Source organism: Apium graveolens, chromosome 4 (assembly GCF_009905375.1).
Source record: "Apium graveolens cultivar Ventura chromosome 4, ASM990537v1, whole genome shotgun sequence".
Classification (NCBI taxonomy): Eukaryota; Viridiplantae; Streptophyta; class Magnoliopsida; order Apiales; family Apiaceae; genus Apium; species Apium graveolens.
In genome coordinates, this window is record NC_133650.1 from 258,652,895 (window position 1) to 258,668,341 (window position 15,447).

The following is a 15,447-nucleotide window of genomic DNA, read 5'->3' on the forward strand; positions in this document are numbered from 1 at the left end:
CCTTCAATTACTGTTGGGTCCCAATGTGTTTGTAGAAGGGGGGGTTGAATACAAACAGTACCGAATAATCGAATTAAATGCGGAATAAAAAATGTGAAACAAAATTCAAGTTGAATAAAAATATTATTAAACTTGAAAGGTGTTACAACAACTGTATCGATTACAAGGAATTAATCTCAAATTAATTATCACAAATCTAGAATAAATTCGACATGAACTTTTTCTATTTTTGTAATAAAAAAGATTCAAATGCTAAACGCAATTTGAGATTAAGTTCTAGGGATTTTGATCCGCTAGATTGATACACAAGAGCAAGATAAAGATTTCTAGTGGATTGGATTTAACTTTACAATCTAGAAATTTAATCTTGAAGTATGCAGATGAAAAGATGAAATATTTCTTCTTGATTTTCTTTTCTGCCTTGTTTCTTGACTTCTGTGTTCTTAATATAAAGTTGCTGCTTCTCTGCTTCTTTTTAAATCAACAAACGAATAGAATTGACTTGGCATGACAATCCTATAGCTGGCAAGACTTTCGGTGAGACAATTGAATGAACTAGCAAGACAATCTGAATGAACTAGCATGACAATCAGAATGAACTAGCAAGACAATCATCCTCCTAGAGTAACTTTCGGTGTGACAATTGAATATGGCCTAGCATGACAATCGGTATGACAATCCTGATTGTCATGCTAGTTCATTTTCAATTGTCTTGCTGATTTAATGCTTGAATTTAATCCAATTAAACTTCTGAAAATTCCTAAAATTCCTAGAATTAATTCAGAATTAATTAATCAATTAATTCAATTAATAAATAAATTATTCTTCGCAGATATAATTTATTTTCTTAATTAAATTAGATGACTTAATTAATTAATAGAGAATTAATTCTAGTCTTGAGCAGCAACCATTCTTCTGCAAATCTTCTGAAAATCACTGAAAATTATGAATCAATTCCACCACTTCAACGCTGACACTCGATGTACTGTCTGGTTCATGAGTGACTAACTTCCGTGACGTTTCTTCATGTCTTGACTTTGACACTTTGATTTTCTTCAGATTAAATCCTTGTAATTTATTGATACCCTGACGAGATCTCTGTCACTTGATTAAATCCACGATCTTGATTTATATCACTGAGGCATGATCAACTTCTTGAACTTCTTCCAGTGAATTAACTCCTCAAGTCTGTAGATGAACATTGTCTCTGAATCCTTTGACAGATATTACTTTGCGAGATCTCTCTGACGGTAGATCCACTATTTACTTATTACATTCTTATTTGAGTTGAGTTGAATCCTCGAATATACAAATAGGTCTATGACATATGACTTACAATCTCCCCCTATTTGTTTGTTAGACAATGACACACAAATACCTAGAGGATAACTCAACTAACAAATAAGAAAAAGATATAAACATACATGCAAAGTAAATAGTAGAAAAGTTCTGGATGAGATTTAACATTTTCCAGATTCCAAGTAGATGTTCCTCTAGACTGAACATATCTTCAAGTAGTTCCATCTTCTTTTGTACAACCACATTTCCTGTTGAGAAGCCCATATCTCTTGCTTCTCCCCCTATGAGAATCAACTGATTAAAGAAGATCACCTTCGTTTTACCACCTCTCCCGTACAATAGGATCCGCAGATAAAAACCAATGGTACTCCCCTAACAGCTTCTTCCCTTACTAGGAAATCACCTTGTGTTTACCACCTCTCCCGTACAATAGGATCCGTAGTTACAAACAACAATGGTGTGGTGTAGTGTACATATAGGATCTTTTTCTTCCTCCCTGCTATTTCTCCCCCTTAGTTGAGGAATCCTCCAAACTATTACTTAAGCTTTTATCTCCCCCTTAAAGAAGGAATGTATGCCGTCGTCTGAAGAAGTTCTCATATTTCACTTGGTTGGAAAAGAAATAACAAGTAGTTTCTCTTTCTTCCTCACTGTGAGTGTGTGATTGTGTTTTAGTGTACCTCACATGTGTTTCACTCTTCTCTCCACTCGTGTTTACACTCATTCTCACAAGTGTATCACTCCTCTCATAGCTCCAAAAATCAGCTATACCTGCAAGGAAAATCACCTTAGCCATCCTTAAGGAGGTCACAGGTGGTGCAATGGGAGTTCACAAATCCCCATCCTTGTTAAACTCGTCAGATGAATCTGAGTCATAATTTACAAGTTGCTAGTTTCCCTTTTAGGGTTCCAGATTTGAATTCTGGGAAGGTAAACAATGATCCAAAGAATTTAGCATAAAGATCAAAGTTCCCTTCTAATGTCTGTGAAGACATTTCCTTGTGACTCATTAGGTTATATCTGAATCATTGTCAACAAGTTGCCGATCTGCACCTATGTCAGATCCACTATCCGCAGATGCATCCAGGGGATTTAAGCCTGGGGAGGTAGATACTGACCACTGACATATGGCTTTTGGATCAGTATCCTCTCCTAACACCTGTAAAGGCAATTGGTCCACTAACGAACCTTGAACAATCGAATCTGACCTTAAAATGGTCGAAACTCTTGTTTCCGTCAACTCATCCTTTGTGTGTGTAACCTCTCCTTGTGCATCAAGAATTGTTTATGTTTGAAGTGGTGACACTACATCGGATACCTTGGCCGACAGGCAAAATTCAATAGACTCACCCTGTTGAGAGAATGAATCTAGTAACTGTTTTTGTGCCTTTTCAGCCATTACATCTTTTTGAGAAGATGTATGGGGGCTAGCAGTTGTCTCGATTTAAATACTACTCATCTATGTAGGAGACAGAGCTACTGGGTTGACTACAGAACCTTCCTTATGTGGTGCACTAAGGCACTATCTCCCTCACGCTCATTCATACTACATTTAGTGGTAAGAGAGTGTTGGTTGGTTCTGTTTCTGTGTTTGTCTTTACAGTCTGGGATAGATGTTGTGGGTTTTCAACCTCATGACTGTCAATGAAAGAAAGTCATTGGTGACTGAACCTGTAACACAGAACATATGGTAATAGAGAGAAAATGATTTACAATAGTGATTTTAAAAGATTTTACATGAAATAAGAAATCACTAATGTAGAAAGAAGTTTAATTTTGTTTTTCAATATGAATGAGTTTTTGATAAAACATTGATCACTTAGGGTAAAGTCTAAGTAATTCTCATTCATGTCAAAAGCTTACAAATATCTGCAACATAATGTTAACAACATATCATTGACCGATACTTGTCAAGTACTTTAGATACTAATTGTTATATTGCATAATTATGACGACTCTACTAGTTCATATAAAATTACAATTTCTGTTAGAGTGCCATACCATGTCCTTGACGATTGCTTGAGCAGTATACTAGTTCATACCAACCTGAAGTGAGATTGTGAAGAAGAAATTGCATAGTCCAATAGATCTGCAGCTGCAAAGTCCATGAACTGTGGTGCATTGACTTCCTCTTTTGACTTACCAATCAGGAGTACACTTGTACACATCTTACTAGAGTACAATTCCAAGTGTAATGTGCAGCAGGTGTCTGATATGTCATAATATTCTCAAGTCTCGTCACTGGTGCTATATGTTAGATGATGCTTCCTGATAATAACCTAGCACAATATACAAAATTATAATGATAACATTCCCAGCTTGCAAACAGCCATATCCCTCGGATAAACCTTTGCTGTTATCTCCAAAGGTAACCATGGGGCCAGCTTTCTCAACCACATTTGATAGCAGGGCTCTATCTCCGGTCATATGTCTTGATGATCCACTGTCAAGAATCCACACTACCGGTTATACTTGTTTAATGCCCTGCACTACAAATGGATTAGACCTTCTTCGGAACCCAAACTTGGTTGGGCCCGGCATACTTGTAGAATTGTCCTTTGTCAGGCAAAACAACATTTTTAATTTTAATTGTCTCAACTTTCTCAATGACTGAACATTTGACCTTGTAAACAGCCTTAACAAATTTCTGTTTAAGCTTAGGCACAAATGTCTCCTTTCTAGCCTTAGAAGGACTAGCAGTCTTAGACCTATCATGCTTCATGTTATTCACATGCTGACGAGGAGTAGTCTTATCATTAGACACATGCTTACCATTAAAATAAGCATACATCATATTAAAAGCACAAGACATACAATTAGCAACATCACATGCTTTATGAGAGTGATTAACAGCAGGCAATTTATGCATGGTAGACATGGCATTATTGTTATCCAACTCATGTGTGTCTGAGTTAGTCTCAGTTGCTTTCACAACTTTGACCGGAACTTTCGACTCACTTGACTTGGAAACAATCTTCTCATTAGCAAGATCTTCAGCACGTATTTCTTCTTGAATAACAGAAGAGGTCGCATCAAATGGTTCAGCAATTGATGCTTTATAGAGGGGTTCATCAACACCCTTAAGCACATGTGGTACTTCCCTCCCTTTAGCACAGACATGGGGAGGGGAGTTTATGCCTAATTCTCCAATAGCAGCATTGTAATCATAACCTATTCCAGATGTTTGATTAACAGCTTGCTTACTGTAGAACTCTTTAGCCTTCGAACAAGAATTGAAGTAGGCTCTAACCTTAGTCTCAAGACCGGTGATCTTGTCTTTGAGAATAGTTTCGAGTTTTCTATAACAGTCAACTCTATTCTCTAGAAAAGATACCTGTTCTTTTAATTTGTCTTGATTAATGTGCACAAGTCTTAATTCATTGACCTCTTTCTCATGGTCTGTGATCTGTAAACTTAACAGTTCATTATCACGACGTGCACAATCTAAGTTACCTCTTAGATGATAAACCATTTCAGCATCAGAAAGTTTTACCTCTATTCTTGACGATGAAGCTTTTCCATCAATAGCCATAAGAGCAAGATTTCCTTCATCTTCATCTTCACTGTCAGTATCATCCCAGCTTCTTCCCTTTGCCAGATAAGCCCTTTCAGAGTTCTTTCTTACTTGCTTTGGCTTCCTACATTCTGTGGCAAAGTGTCCCAACTCATTGCAGTTATAGCATCTAATGGTGCCCCGATCAACCATCCCTGTTTGGTATCCACCACTGCTGGTGTTAGAGGATGAAGATCCACCTTTCTGGAATTTGTTGTAGTTGGACTTGTACTTCAGCTTGGGATTCCTCTTGAATCTGACATGGGAGAATCTCTTGACAATTTGGGCCATTGACTCGTCTTCCAATTGCTTCAGCTCTTCCAAGGAATAAAAATCATCACTTGATTGATTTGTAGTAGGAGGATCATATTCTGCTACTAACATATTTTCCTCAGCCTTGGAATACTGTACCATTCTCTCCAATTGTTGAGATTGCTGTTGTTGTTGACCTTCAGCTACAAGTGCAGTAGATGTGCTGACCATTCTATCCTTCCCGTAGACTTCCTTCTGTTGAATCTGCTCCAACTCATAGGTTTTTAACACTCCATAGAGCCTGTCCAAAGAAATCTCACTCAGATCTCTAGCTTCTCTAATGGCAGTGATTCTATGTTCAAGATGAGCTGGCAGTGTTAAAAGGAACTTTTTGTTGACCTCCCTGATTGAATAATACTTTCCATTGATGTTCAGGTTGTTGATCAACGCATTGTACCTCTCAAACACTTCAGTAATTCCTTCTCCCGGATTTGATTTGAAATGTTCATATTCAGAGGTTAGGATTTCCAACTTGTTCTCCCTAACTTCCTCTGTGCCTTCATTAATCACCTCAATAGTTTCCCACATGTGTTTGGAATTTTTACAGTTCATCACATGTCTGTTCATCAAGGGATCAAGGGAATCAATTAATATTAATTGAAGGCTGGCATCCAAGGAGGCTTCTTCCTTCTCAGCAGGAGTAAAATCTTCAGGCTCTTTTGGATAGGTTCTAGCTTCAGTAGTCACCACACCATCTATTATTACCTCCGGTTCAATAACCATCGGAGTTTTTATACCCTTCTTTAACAAGTTTGAATATTTGGGATTTGTAACTTGTAAAAATAATAGCATCTTCTTCTTCCACATGATATAATTCTCTTTATCAAATTGTGGAATTTTAACGGTTCCAACTTTATGTGAAGTCATTATGAATTTTTGAATAAATAAAAATTCAAGGAGTTGAAAAATCACAAAAGTCTAGGATCTTGATTTGTTCGTTAATCAGAAGGCTCTGATACCAATTGTTGGGTCCCAATATGTTTGTAGAAGGGGGGGTTGAATACAAACAGTACCGAATAATCGAATTAAATGCGGAATAAAAAATGTGAAACAAAATTCAAGTTGAATAAAAATATTATTAAACTTGAAAGGTGTTACAACAACTGTATCGATTACAAGGAATTAATCTCAAATTAATTATCACAAATCTAGAATAAATTCGACATGAACTTTTTCTATTTTTGTAATAAAAAAGATTCAAATGCTAAACGCAATTTGAGATTAAGTTCTAGGGATTTTGATCCGCTAGATTGATACACAAGAGCAAGATAAAGATTTCTAGTGGATTGGATTTAACTTTACAATCTAGAAATTTAATCTTGAAGTATGCAGATGAAAAGATGAAATATTTCTTCTTGATTTTCTTTTCTGCCTTGTTTCTTGACTTCTGTGTTCTTAATATAAAGTTGCTGCTTCTCTGCTTCTTTTTAAATCAACAAACGAATAGAATTGACTTGGCATGACAATCCTATAGCTGGCAAGACTTTCGGTGAGACAATTGAATGAACTAGCAAGACAATCTGAATGAACTAGCATGACAATCAGAATGAACTAGCAAGACAATCATCCTCCTAGAGTAACTTTCGGTGTGACAATTGAATATGGCCTAGCATGACAATCGGTATGACAATCCTGATTGTCATGCTAGTTCATTTTCAATTGTCTTGCTGATTTAATGCTTGAATTTAATCCAATTAAACTTCTGAAAATTCCTAAAATTCCTAGAATTAATTCAGAATTAATTAATCAATTAATTCAATTAATAAATAAATTATTCTTCGCAGATATAATTTATTTTCTTAATTAAATTAGATGACTTAATTAATTAATAGAGAATTAATTCTAGTCTTGAGCAGCAACCATTCTTCTGCAAATCTTCTGAAAATCACTGAAAATTATGAATCAATTCCACCACTTCAACGCTGACACTCGATGTACTGTCTGGTTCATGAGTGACTAACTTCCGTGACGTTTCTTCATGTCTTGACTTTGACACTTTGATTTTCTTCAGATTAAATCCTTGTAATTTATTGATACCCTGACGAGATCTCTGTCACTTGATTAAATCCACGATCTTGATTTATATCACTGAGGCATGATCAACTTCTTGAACTTCTTCCAGTGAATTAACTCCTCAAGTCTGTAGATGAACATTGTCTCTGAATCCTTTGACAGATATTACTTTGCGAGATCTCTCTGACGGTAGATCCACTATTTACTTATTACATTCTTATTTGAGTTGAGTTGAATCCTCGAATATACAAATAGGTCTATGACATATGACTTACAATTACTATCTCAAAGCCACCAGTTGTAGATGGTATAGATCTGATTCAAGCAGCAGCAGCTAACTTGAAAGTTGCTGAGAAGGAAAAGTTGAGTTTGGTCAACTGGAAGAAAATTGATGAGGAGATACAGAAAAAGTTTGAACTTGTCAAGGAGCCAGTTAAGTCAGACATCCATCACTCTCAAGTCAAGAAAATTAGTGTGCATGAGATGAGCATGAATTATCTGGAAAGAGGACAATCTTCCTGCATCAAGTCTCCAAAGGCTGAAATGATTCTTAAACCAAGGGCAAACTACTCAAAATCATCTTTGAAGAACCCCTTGGACACTGTGTATAAGACACCCAAGCCTGATGAAAAGAAGCTTCTGTCAAGATCAATTGTCTTCTATAAAGATCCAGCTGATTCAGTTTCTAAAAGAAGGATTGCTAAAATTGTCAGAAATGGGAAAGAAATTTGTGTGGTGGCTGGACACCCTCAATTTGTTCAAGCAAAGAGAGAAGAAAAAGCTAGATTGAAGCAGGAAAAGAAGCAGGCTGCTCTAGATGCTAAAAAGGATAAACAAAAGAGAGAGAAGATTGCTATCTTGGCCAAGCTACATGCTGTAAACACATCACAACAAATTCCTTCTCAACCATCTGAAGCTACTGAATCAAGGAAGCAAGTTGAAGAACAGAAGAAATCTCCAAGAAAGAAAGAATTGGCTAAAAGAACTAAAAGGAAACTGGATATTATTGACAAGGAATTGGAAGATCAATTTCCTAAGGAATCCACACCAGCTACAACTCAAGCATCAAAGCCCTCTGTGGTATTTGAAGATATAAGGGTGGTGGATCCCTACAGAAATATTCATGGTGAACCTATTATGCCCAAGGATGAGCCAATAGAATGGGAGAACATACCAATTCCAGACTTCAATCTACTAATCCTTAGCAAGCCAAAAAGGACAAAGTCAAGAGCAGTCAAGAAAGTGAAGTTGTCACCTCTAAAATCCAAGTCTGTAGTTAAAGCTCAGCCCAAAGTCAATAAGGGAGACTACTTGTACTTGTGTGACATCAAAGAATTTTCTGATCTAAACCTCTATCTGGATGAACTAGATGAAGTAAGAAATATTGATGCATACATTAACCTACCTGAAAGGTTAGTGTTCAAGTACAAAGGAGGAAAGGAGATTCAGTGGCCACTTCACAGGATTCTTCAAGAGAGCCAAGCTGTACTGATTAAAGTTTATTCATCCTTCAAGAAGAACTTCGGGTTCAACATCACTGCAAGAAGACTAGTATTGAAGAAGATTGAAGAACTAAGGAGTGTTAGAGCTAAAGATGTACTCCCAAAGACTCTTATCATCCCATACACAGGGAGAAGAGTGCATCTAAGGCCCTACTGGCTGATGGAGTTCATAGATGACAAAGGGGTGAGAAGATTCTTCATATTAGAAGACCAATTGAGCATCTCCAGCAATGAGACTCTCTTGGAAATGCAAGAAAAGCTAAATCTCTCAGAATCTGATGAACTGGAATTCCACAGGCAGCTCCAAAAACAAATTGATGAAAACAACAGAAAGCTTGGAAGAAGATCCAGACCTTCAAGAAACTAGAAAAATCTGCTCAGGCTAGAGGAGCATCTTAAAAATGATTGTGAGGTAAACTTTGTACATTTTGTTATTTGAAGCACTTTTCAGTATTATCTACTTTTCTTTAAAGCTGTATGTTTAGGGTGTTTTGTTATCATCAAGTATCTCTTAATTTATGGCTACAATTCCAGTAAACATAAATTGGGGGAGATTGTTGTGCATATGTTGTGTACTTGATGATTACACAAACAAAACACCTAAGTAGATTTTACTTAGTGAAATAATGTATCACTCGACGGATAAGGATTATAGTCCCGACGGATAAATCATTATAGTCCCGACGGATGATGACTTATTATCCATCGAGTGAGTAGCTTATGTAATAATGAGTCTGTAGCATATTTCTGCATACACCTTTGTATAGATTCTGTAGTAGCATATAAGTCATGATTGACTTTAACTAGATATGCAGAATAGGTTGATTGATTGTACATAGATGATGTCTTGTAATTCTGCATAAATGAATTGAAGTCAAGTGCCAAAATAGCTACCGACGGATGATTAACAAAGCCATAGACGGATGATCAAATAGCTATCAACGGATGTTTAATATAGCAGTCGACGGATGATCAATGAAGCCATCAACGGATGATCATAAAGTCAACGGATGATCATGTACTCAACGGATAAAGAATTCAAATATCAGTTGACAGTGACAACTGGTCACATGCGTCGAAGTGTATGCAAATGGAATGAGGAAGCCTATTAACTGGGTAATAGAGAACAAAGTAACAAAGCATTAGACCCGATAGTTTTTATAATGATCCTGTCTTTTGACTTTGTAATCTTGGTAATATATAAACCAAGAAGTAGCAAATAGAAACAATATCTGAGATACAAAAAGTGAGAAACATTTGTAAGCAGAATTATTAGCATTTCTCTATATTCTCAGTAGTTCATATTTGTAAGCAGCTGTGAGCATTCTTGCACACAGAGTTCTCTCGATATAATATATATCTCTGGTGGAATTGTTTAAATCCACCAGAAAGTTTTTAAAGACTCTTATTTTTAATTACTTCTGTTTTGATTCACCTAAGTTTTTATTCCGCATTGTGCTAATCAATACACTTATATTTATATTCGAGTTCGAACATTTTTATTTTAAGAAAAAGGTTCAAGAATTCGATTCAACCCCCTTTCTGTAATTCTTGCTATATTGTTAAGGGACTAACAATCTTCATTTTTTTATAGACTCCGGAGTATCTCTGAACAAAAGCTTTAACTCTGTCATCAATCTTTTTCCACAGAATATCTTCTAACTTGATCTTCAAATTCTTTTCATATTCTGTTGTGTCAGATAATTAATAGATAGCAGCCCTCAAACTTCTGATTTGTGCTCTTTCTGTCATCATGTCTTCCAATGAAATATAGAAAGATTTTCTGCCATTAGGATTCATAGTTATATGTCTCTGAGTTAGAACATTTTATATGACAGCTTCATCTTTTTTAATGTTGACTTCTTGCCCTCTGAAATTTATGTATTTAGGAACATATGATCCGAAATAATATCGACCATCATCCAATATCCTTCTCATGATATTGACAATAATCATGTTTGATCATAACCTAGAAGTTTCATCTTCAACTCTTAGCAAATAGTGAATTACTTCAATTCTTTTATTGATATGATCATTAGTTCATCAAGAAAAAAAACTTGAACTTGATTATTTTGCAATAAGAGTAAGATCTTCTGTTTAAATTCAGATGAATTATGTTTATCAAGAATAATCTTCACAGCTTCAAGTCTATCCTGATGATCAACGGTTATTTCCTGATCTGGACTATCAGCAAGTGTGAAGTTCAAAAACTTTAAGTTGACAATTTCAGCTTTATGATGTCCTATTCCAGCTATTGTGAATGGTTCAAACAACTTCAGCTTCTTAACTTGTTCTAACCAAGATTTCTTATCTCCCATGGTATTAGAACTAAGTAAACCATTCAACCTTATTCCTCCAAGAGTAAAACTCAATTTATCATTACAATTAAGATCAACAACCTTTCTCCATTTGCATTTGTTCTTGATCTTTGAAAATACTTGAGCTCTCCTTTCTGCCTTTTCTTTCAACATCTTCTTATTTGTACTCCTCAATCTATTCCTTTCAGATATTTTAAGCATATTCTTATATTATTGATCTGCTTTATCAACAACTATTCTGATTTTTCCTTCCTGAGCTCTTTCTTCTCAGTTAGAAATTATTTCTTCTTCCTTGAAGTTTTCAGCATTAACAACTTTAACATAAGCAGAGAGAATCTGTAAATCCATTCGAAATAAAATTTCTTCTCCTTTAGACTTCACAGAATCAGGAATCACTATCACTCTTTCAGTGTCAGGAAAATCATCAGAATTTGTATCTTTGAAATCAGGAATTGAACTAGGAGTAACAAAAGCAGCTTCCTTGTTAGATTTAATTGATCTATCCTTAGAGACTTGAGTTGAATGTGTCTTCTTTTGTCTTTTAATTCCAGTTCCAGATTGAATTTTCAAAGTATCAACTTTCATAGCATCAAATGTCTCTTTTTCTTCTTTATCACCATCATCATCAGAATTGGTATTTCTCCTCAAAACTGATTCGGGTTGACATTTTGTTTTTTGTGATACTATCTCCCCCTTTTTAGCATCTAGACTTTGTAGTAGAGAGAAAATAGCATCCAACTTGGAATTTATAGTAATCTGACTAGCTTCCAAAGCAATCAGTTTGTTAGATATTTGATCTTGTTTTGCTTCCAAGCTAAACATTCTCTTTAGTAAACCACTTTGTTTATTTGTACCTTTGATAGCCACAGAAAGATCAGCAAGCTCTTCTCTAATTGTAACAGTATCTTCCTTATATGCAGAGAAAGAAGAATGCAGTCCTTTGACTAAAACTGTAGTGGATTTGATAGATGCTTTTATATCAGTATTTGAAACTAAATGAACAACATGATCAGCTAAAGTTTAAAAAGATTCCATAGATATCTTTTCACTGGGTAATCTCCAAGAATGATTCCATTCATAATCCCTATGAGGATATAGAATAGCAGCATTACCAGATGATGAACGAAAAGTAGATAATTTAGATGCTTCAATACCAGCTTTCAAAACAGCATCATCAGGATTATCATCATCAGAACCATCAAAATCATCTTGATCACCAGAATATCTAGATGGAATATCAGAATCATCATAAGAATCAGGAAGTATGCCTTTGAGCTTTAAATCAAGAGTTGACTTAGAAGGCTTAGTTACCTGTGTAGATCATGTAAAAAAGAACCATGAGTACCTAAATCTCTCTTTTCTTTTAAAGTGATCTCATCACCTCTCACTCCACTCATCTCATGACTTTTAAGAATCAGAGCTTCCTCACAAGGATTGAATAAATCATGTCTCTCATCTACCTCTCCTTTTGCCAGGTAAGGATCCTGCCTCTCTTTAATTCTATTTTTCAGTAAATATTTTCTCTCAGTCTCACATGAAAAGCTCGGAAAAGTTTGTCCTACAGAAATAAGAGGTGGCTGAAAAGAGTTTTCTGTGATCATATGACCAGAGGTTTTCCTTTGTAAAGGGTTAATCATAGTCATATCAACAGATAAAGTAGTGTTTAGAGAATATGTACCTTGTGGATTATCAACCATTGGTATAGCCTTGAGTGGTTGTACAAAGATTGCTTGAATCTTGTCTTGAGAATTGATCAGTACATTTGTTGAATCAGGAAAAGCTTCATCAGGAATTGTTCTTGTATCAGAAATGTGTTTCTTTTGAGAAATTGATCCCTTAGTAGAATTTGATACTAAGTCTGCAACAGTACGTAAAAAAACAACCATGAGTACCTAAATCTCTCTTTTCTTTTGAAGTGATCTCATCACCTCTCACTCCACTCATCTCATGACTTTTAAGAGTCAGAGCTTCCTCACAAGGATTGACTAAATCCTGTCTACTCATCTACCTCTCCTTTTGCTAGGTAAGGATCCTGTCTCTCTTTAATTCTATTTTTCACTAAATATTTTCTCTCAGTCTCACATGAAAAGCTCAGAAAAGTTTGTCCTACAGAAATAAGAGGTGGCTGAGAAGAGTTGTCTGTGATTATATGACTAGAGGTATTCCTTTGTAAAGGGCTAATCATAGTCATATCAGGAGATAAAGTAGTTTTTAGAGAATATGTACCTTGTGGAGTATCATCCATTGGTATAGCCTTGAGTGGTTGTACCAAGATTGCTTCAATCTTGTCTTGAGAATTGATCAGTACATTTGTTGAATCAGGAAAAGCTTCATCAGGAATTGTTCTTGTATAAGAAATGTGCTGTTTGTGAAAAATTGATCCCTTAGTAGAATTTGATACTAAGTCTGCAACAGTACGTAAAAAAAGAACCATGAGTACCTAAATCTCTCTTTTCTTGTAAAGTGATCTCATCACCTCTCACTCCACTCATCTCATGACTTTTAAGAGTCAGAGCTTCCTCACAAGGATTGACTAAATCTTGTCTACTCATCTACCTCTCCTTTTGCCAGGTAAGGATCCTGCCTCTCTTTAATTCTATTTTTCACTAAATATTTTCTCTCAGTCTCACATGAAAAGCTCAGAAAAGTTTGTCCTACAGAAATAAGAGGTGGCTAAGAAGAGTTGTCTGTGATCATATGACTAGAGATAATCCTTTGTAAAGGGCTAATCATAGTCATATTAGCAGATAAAGTAGTGTTTAGAGAATATGTACCTTGTGGAGTATCAACCATTGGTATAACCTTGAGTAGTTGTACCAAGATTGCTTGAATCTTGTCTTGAGAATTGATCAGTACATTTGTTGAATCAGGAAAAGCTTCATCAGGAATTGTTCTTGTATCAGAAATGTGCTGCTTGTCAGAAAATGATCCCTTAGTAGAATTTGATACTAAGTCTGCAACAATACTTTGAACTGTTGGTTCTTGTGTGACTTGAGGTGTAGAAGCTTCTTCAACTCTTTGAACTGAAGGTTTTTGTATGCTTCCCTCAAAGATAGGATCATGGATAACAACATCCAATTCAACAATGTGCTTTTAATGAGCTTCCCTATCTTGTACTGTCTTCATAATTTTATCAACCACAGAAATATGACTTCCTTGAGCAATGTCGGGAATAGTCAGATGTGAGAAAATGCTTGTACCTAAACTTTGAGGAAGTGGTTCTTATATAGCTGAGACTTAAACAGATGCATCTTCACTTTGAGAAGATGGTTCTTGTGTACTATACCCCTTCTGTGGTGATTGAAGTGTGATCTTCTTGGATTGAGAAATAGATAAAGTCTTTGCTTTCCTCTTGATAGACTTCTGTAGATCAACTTCCATAGTAATTTCAACTTCCTTGGCTATTTTTGTTGTAGAAATTGACTGATCAGAAATTGTCATAAACTTATTAGGAATTGCTTGGGACCTGTCAGGATTTGACAAAGATTTGTCAAGATTTGTAGATTCCTGATCTAGAGCAATATCAACCAATACTTGAAGACTACCTGGTTTCTTGTGAATCTTGTCTGCTAACTTCATTAATCTTCTATTCTAGGTTTAGCAGCTACAATCAAATTTTGATCTTCTCCTTTACTAACACCAATAACCTCCACTGGTCTAGCAGGCTTCTTAAAAACAATTGGACCATCACCGTCACTTTCATCGTGTGATGATTCATCAAGTAGTTTAGTACTAGTCCTAACTTTCCTTTTCTTGCTTTCTGCAAGCTTCTTCTTATGTGTTATTAATGAAACAATTTTCTTCCTTACTCGACCTTGCTGCTCCAAAGATATAGGTGAGAGTGAAACAGCCTTTAGACCTGATTTTCTTGGAAACAAATCAGACTTAGCTACTGTCTTTGATTTTGAAATTAATTCCTTTTGAAGAATTAGAGGTTATTTTGTGTCTCAATTTAAGTGAAGAAAAATGAACGCTTGGGTCGGGAACAGGATTGGATGTGTCCTATTCCATAGTGTCAGGATTTGAAAAACTATATTTGTCAAGTATTTTGTTCGAAAAAAATACCCATAATTCTCAAGTTAAAATTGTTTCTCTCATGAAAGTATCTTTCCTTTTTGCTAAATCAGTCAAAGATTTAAAATGAATTTGAAAGATCATCAGTAATTCATTGTTTTCAAAACTTTCACCAGGTAAAAGATATGTAAAAATCAATTATAAGAACCTAGTGTAACCAACACCACTAGCTTCATCACTAAATTGAGCTATCAGGAATTGTATAATAGTGTTACCATAATCAAAAAGTATGACCAAATATCAATGAATAACCTATCTGTAGTAATGATAATGGAAGAGCATCAAAATTAGATACCTTATTCAGAAAAGCTCTATTTAGACAATCAAAGAAGAAATTCCATTCTTTTCTGAGCTTTGTTTTGAACATCTCCCGGGC